This window comes from Triticum dicoccoides, chromosome 6A (assembly GCF_002162155.2).
Source record: "Triticum dicoccoides isolate Atlit2015 ecotype Zavitan chromosome 6A, WEW_v2.0, whole genome shotgun sequence".
NCBI lineage: Eukaryota > Viridiplantae > Streptophyta > Magnoliopsida > Poales > Poaceae > Triticum > Triticum dicoccoides.
The window spans coordinates 90646062-90653142 of NC_041390.1; positions in this window are offsets into that span (position 1 = coordinate 90646062).

A 7081-nucleotide genomic window follows, 5' to 3' on the forward strand; every position below is an offset into this window, starting at 1 on the left:
CCATCGTCTACTGTTCATCCAGCCCTCCACACCACGGGGTCCTGTTCAACCACCCCTCCACGGGCACCCCTCCATCGTCTACTGTTCATCCAGCCCTCCACCACACCACGGGGTCCTGTTCGTCCAGAGGCAACGCCACCGCTCACTGTTCATCCAAACCCCCCGCAACACTCACTTTTCATCTCAGAGGCACATCAATCGGCTTCAGTTAGCAGCAGTAGCAAAGGAATTGCTCGATCGGGTTCAGTTAATAGCCATCGATAGATCGCTCGGGTTCAGTAACGCGTAGCCTGCAGTACAATCGCTCGGGTTCAGTTAGATCCCAACGCCTCACTTGGGTTCAGTTAGAGCCAACGCCTCGCACACACGCGCGTACGTGTACGAGAGAAACGCGCATCGCTCGGCCCCCGACCTCCCACCGTAACCGGGAACTCCCCGAAAGTTTCCTCCCCCTCGCTTCTACCACGGTTTTTTCCATCATGGACGGCCCAAAGAATGTCATGCAGCTACGTCTCCGGCCCGCTAGGACGAAAATCCCATTTTCTGTCATGATTTTTTGTCATAGAAGTAGGAGCTCACTACATCTATGATGATACCGGGTTTTGTCACAATTATCGTCATAGAAGTGTCATATGTATGACAGAAAAAAATATCGTTCGGCCCAAAATGTCATGGATGTGTCTTTTTTTTGTAGTGCAAGATCAACAGTAGGTTCAATTTCTATATCATTATCATTACTAGGTTGAGCATCATCATGAACATTATCATTAACATTATCACTAGTTTCAGGTTCATTACCAGATTGTGTTTCAGAATCAGAAATAGAAATATCATTTGGGTTCTTAGGTGGTTGAGCAATAGGTTCACTAGAAGCATGCAAAGTCCTATCATTTTTCTTTTTCTTCCTTTTAGAAGGACTAGGTGCATCTATATTATTTCTCTGAGAATCTTGCTCAATTCTCTTATGGTGGTCTTCAGGATACAAAGGTTCCTGAGTCATTCTACCACCTCTAGTCATAACTCTAACATCATTATCATTATTCTTGCTATTTAATTCATTGAGCAAATCATTTTGAGCTTTAAGTACTTGTTCTACTTGAGTGGTAACCATAGAAGCATGTTTACTAATAAGTTTAAGTTCATCTTTGACATTAGCCATATAATCACCCAAGTGTTTAAGCATATTTGAATTGTATTTCAATTGTCTACCAAAGTAAGCATTAAAATATTCTTGTGTTAGCCATAAATTTATCAAACTCATCTAAGCATGGGCTAGCAAACTTAGTAAATGGGATTTCAGATTTATCATATCTATAGAGAGAATTTACCTTTACTACCTGTGTCGGGTTATCAAGACCATGAGTTTCTTCAATGGGTTAAGGATTAAGATCATATGTTTCTTCAACAGGCGGTAGATTAAGACCATGTATTTCTTCAATAGGAGGTAAACTCTTAACATCTTCAGCTTTAATACCTTTTTCTTTCTTAGGTTTCTTTGCCTCTTGCATATCTTCAGGACTGAGAAATAGAATACCCCTCTTCTTCAGAGTTGGTTTAGGAATAGGCTCAGGAATTGGCTCCGGAGGTGTCCAATTATTTTCATTTGTCAACATATTATTCAATAGAATTTCAACTTCATCCGGTGTTCTTTCCCTGAAAACAGAACCAACACAACTATCCAGGTAATCTCTGGAAGCATCGGTTAGTCCATTATAAAAGATATCAAGTATTTCATTTTTCTTAAGAGGATGATCAGGCAAAGCATTAAATAATTGGAGAAGCCTCCCCCAAGCTTGTGGGAGACTCTCTTCTTCAATTTGCACAAAATTATATATATATCCCTTAAAGCAGCTTGTTTCTTATGAGCAGGGAAATATTTAGCAGAGAAGTAATAAATCATATCCTGGGGACTACGCACACAACCAGGATCAAGAGAATTAAACCATATCTTAGCATCACCCTTTAATGAGAAATAAAATATTATAAGGATATAAAAGTAATGAGTTCTCTCATCAGTAGTGAATAGGGTGGCTATATCATTTAATTTAGTGAGATGTGCCACAATAGTTTCAGATTCATACCCATGAAAATGATCAGATTCAACCAAAGTAATTATATCAGGATCAACAGAGAATTCATAATCCTTATTGGTAACACAGATAGGTGAAGTAGCAAAAGCAGGGTCAGGTTTCATTCTAGCATTTAGAGATTGCTTATTCCATTGAGCTAATAACCTCTTGAGTTCGTATCTATCTTTGCAAGCTAAAATAGCTAAAGAAGCTTCTTTATCGAAAACATAATCCTCAAGAATAACGGGCAAGTCTTCATCATCAATTTCATCAGTATTATCTGATTCAATATTTTCAATCTCTCTAGCCCTAGCAAGTTGGTCATCAAGAAATTCACCAAGTGGCACAGTAGTATCAAGCATAGAAGTAGTTTCATCATAAGTATCATGTATAGCAGAAGTGGCATCATCAATAACATGCGACATATCAGAACAAATAGCAGAAGCAGGTTTCGGTGTCGCCAGCTTACTCAAAACAGAAGGTGAATCAAGTGCAGAGCTAGATGGCAGTTCCTTACCTCCCCTCGTAGTTGAGGGATAAATCTTGGTTCTTGGATCTTCCAAGTTCTTCATAATGATAAGCAGATATAAATCCCAAGTAACTCAAAGAATAGAGCTATGCTCCCCAGCAACGGCGCCAGAAAATAGTCTTGATAACCCACAAGTATAGGGGATCGGAACAGTTTTCGAGGGTAAAGTATTCAACCCAAATTTATTGATTCGACACAAGGGGAGCCAAAGAATATTCTCAAGTATTAGCAGCTGAGTTGTCAATTCAACCACACCTGGAAACATAGTATTTGAAGCAAAGTATTTAGTAGCAAAGTAATATGATAGTAGTGGTAACGGTAGCAAAAGGTAACAGTAGTAAAAGTAATGTTTTTGGTATTTTGTAGTGATGATAGCAATAGCAACGGGAAAATAAATAAGCGAAGAACAATATATGGAAAGCTCGTAGGAAATGGATCGGTGATGGAGAATTATGCCGTATGCGGTTCATCATGTAACAGTCATAACATAGGGTGACACAGAACTAGCTCTAGTTCATCAATGTAATGTAGGCATGTATTCCGAATATAGTCATACGTGCTTATGGAAAAGAATTTGCATGACATCTTTTGTCCTACCCTCCCGTGGCAGTGGGGTACTTATGGAAACTAAGGGATATTAAGGCCTCCTTTTCATAGAGTACCGGAACAAAGCATTAACACATAGTGAATACATGAACTCCTCAAACTACGGTCATCACCGGTAAGTATCCCGATTATTGTCACTACGGGGTTAACGGATCATAACACATAATAGGTGACTATAGACTTGCAAGATAGGATCAAGAACTCTCATATATTGATGAAAACATAATAGGTTCAGATCTGAAATCATGGCACTCGGGCCCTAGTGACAAGCATTAAGCATAGCAAAGTCATAGCAACATCAATCTCAGAACATAGTGGATACTAGGGATCAAACCCTAACAAAACTAACTCGATTACATGATAGATCTCATCCAACCCATCACCGTCCAGCAAGCCTGCGATGGAATTACTCACGCACAGCGGTGAGCATCATGAAATTGGTGATGGAGGATGGTTGATGATGACGATGGCGATGGATTCCCCTCTTCGGAGCCCCGAATGGACTCCAGATCAGCCGTCCCGAGAGGTTTTAGGGCTTGGCGGAGGCTCCGTATCGTAAAACGCGATGAATTCTTTTCTCTGGGTTTTTTCTCCCCGAAACACAATATATAGAGTTGGAGTTGGAGTCGGAGGAGCTCTAGGGGGCCCACGAGGTAGGAGCGTGCCCTAGGGGGCAGGCGCACCCCCCACCCTCGTGGACAGTTGGTGGGCCCTTTGGCCTTCATCTTTTGAAGGTATTTTTTATATTTTCCAAAAAGTTGCTCCGTGAAGTTTCAGGTCATTCCGAGAACGTTTGTTTCTGCACATAAATAACACCATGGTAATTCTGCTGAAAACAGCGTCAGTCCGGATTAGTTCCATTCAAATCATGCAAGTTACTGTCCAAAACAAGGGCAAAAGTGTTTGGAAAGTAGATACGATGAAGACGTATCAAATAGCACTTTCCAAATAAAAATGGCAGCAGTTCTCGTGAGCGCTAAAGTTTCTGTTTTTTACAGCAGGATTAACAAGACTTCCCCAAGTCTTCCCAACGGTTCTACTTGGCACAAACACTAATTAAACACAAAAAACACAACCAAAACAGAGGCTAGATAAATTATTTATTACTAAACTGGAGCAAAAAGCAAGGAATAGAAATAAAATTGGGTTGCCCCCCAACAAGCGCTATCGTTTAACGCCCCTAGCTAGGCATAAAAAGCAAGGATAAATCTAGGTATTGCCATCTTTGGTAGGTAATTCTTCAATGAGACATCTATCATCCTTAGGAGTTTCTTTATTTTTATTGATTATCAAACTTTTAGGCACAAGATCAAAAAATTCATTTGTAACAAATGGTTCCTTAATGATAGCAAAAAGATTGGGATGAATACTTATAGATTTAAGATCCGCAGTTCCCTTACTAGAGGATTCACCCTTATTTTTAGGAACATACATAAGCTTGGCAATTTTAGTAGGAGGACTTGGAGTATTCTTTACAGAAGAAAAAGCGGTTCCCAAGTTGGTAATAATACCCTCAAGTTTATCGATTCTAGTGGAATCCTGATTTATTTTCTCATTAACTATAGGTTCCTTTTCTTTAATAGTTTTCAAAGTGACTCCTACTTTAGATCCATATTGAGTGATTCGGTTGTGGATCTTTTTATCCAAATTTTCAATTAACTCTATAGTAGCAACCTTATTTTCAATAATTTCAAGTCTTTGCATTACATGCTCCAAAGTTAACATAGTTCCATTAACAAAAAGAGGTGGTGAGCCAAACAAATCTATCATAGCGTTATAAGAATCAAAAGTATGGCTACCCAATAAGTTCTCTCCGGTAATGGTATCAAGGATATATCTGTACCAAGGAGTAGCGCCTACATAAAAATTGCGAAGAAGAACGGAAGTGGATTGCTTCCTGGTAGATCTATTTTGAGCATTGCAAATTCTATACCAAGCGTCTTTTAGATTTTCTCCCTCCCTTTGCTTAAAATTTAGAACTTCATTCTCTGGAGACAACGGAGAAGATAGAGGACTCGCCATAACAACAAGCAAACGGAAAAGAGGCGAACGGAAAAGAGAGAGAGGATAGAGAGGGAGAGGGCGAATAAAACGGTAAGGGTGAAGTGGGGGAGAGGAAAACGAGAGGCAAATGGCAAATAATGTAATGCGGGAGATAAGGGTTTGTGATGGGTACTTGGTATGTTGACTTTTGTGTAGACCTCCCTAGCAACGGCGCCAGAAATCCTTCTTGCTACCTCTTGAGCACTGTGTTGGTTTTCCCTTGAAGAGGAAAGGGTGATGCAGCAAAGTAGCGTAAGTATTTCCGTCGGTTTTTGAGAACCAAGGTATCAATCCAGTAGGAGGCTACGCGCGAGTCCCTCGTACCTACACAAAACAAATAAATCCTCGCAACCAACGCGATGATGGGTTGTCAATCCCTACACGGTCACTTACGAGAGTGAGGTCTGATAGATATGATAAGATAATATTTTCGGTATTTTTATGATAAAGATGCAAAGCAAAGTAAAAAGCAAAGGAAATAACTAAGTATTGGAAGATTAATATGATGAAGATAGACCCGGGGGCCATAGGTTTCACTAGTGGCTTCTCTCAAGAGCATAAGTATTTTACGGTGGGTGAACAAATTACTGTTGAGAAATTGACAGAATTGAGCATAGTTATGAGAATATCTAGGTATGATCATGTATATAGGCATCACGTCCAAGACAAGTAGACCGACTCCTGCCTGCATCTACTACTATTACTCCACACATCGACCACTATCCAGCATGCATCTAGAGTATTAAGTTCAAGAAAACAGAGTAAAGCTTTAAGCAAAATGACATGATGTAGAGGGATAAATTCATGCAATATGATAAAAAAAACCATCTTGTTATCATCGATGGCAACAATACAATACGTGCCTTGCTGCCCCTACTGTCTCTGGGAAAGGACACCGCAAGATTGAACCCAAAGCTAAGCACTTCTCCCATTGCAAGAAAGATCAATCTAGTAGGCCAAACCAAACTGATAATTTGGAGAGACTTGCAAAGATAACCAATCATACATAAAAGAATTCAGAGAAGATTCAAATATTGTTCATAGATAAGCTTGATCATAAACCCACAATTCATCGGTCTCAACAAACACACCACAAAAGAAGATTACATCGAATGGATCTGCACAAGAGAGGGGGAGAACTTTGTATTGAGATCCAAAAAGAGAGGAGAAGCCATCTAGCTAATAACTATGGACCTGAAGGTCTGAGGTAAACTACTCACACTTCATCGGAGAGGCTATGGTGTTGATGTAGAAGCCCTCCATGATCGATGCCCCCTCCGGTGGAGCTCCGGAACAGGCCCCAAGATGGGATCTCGTGGATACAGAAAGTTACGGCGGTGGAATTAGGGTCTTGGCTCTGTATTTGATCGTTTGGGGGTACGTAGGTATATATTGGAGGAAGGAGTACGTCGGTGGAGCAATAGGGGGCCCACAAGGGTGGAGGGCACGCCTGGGGGGTAGGCGCGCCCCCCTACCTCGTGGCTTCCATGTTGGTTGCTTCACGGAGGGTCCAAGTCTCCTGGGTCTTGTTCGTTCCGAAAATCACGTTCCCGAAGGTTTCATTCCGTTTGGACTCTGTTTGATATTCCTTTTCTTCGAAACCCTAAAATAGGCAAAAAAAAAAACAGCAATTCTGGGTTGGGCCTCCGGTTAATAGGTTAGTTCCAAAAATGATATAAAAGTGAATAATAAAGCCCAATAATGTCCAAAAGAGAAGATAATATAGCATGGAGGAATCAAAAATTATAGATACGTTGGAGACGTATCACTTCTCCATACCATTGTTGTGTTTGTTTAATTTAGTTGCTCATGTGCATTGCAACTTATTTTCTTC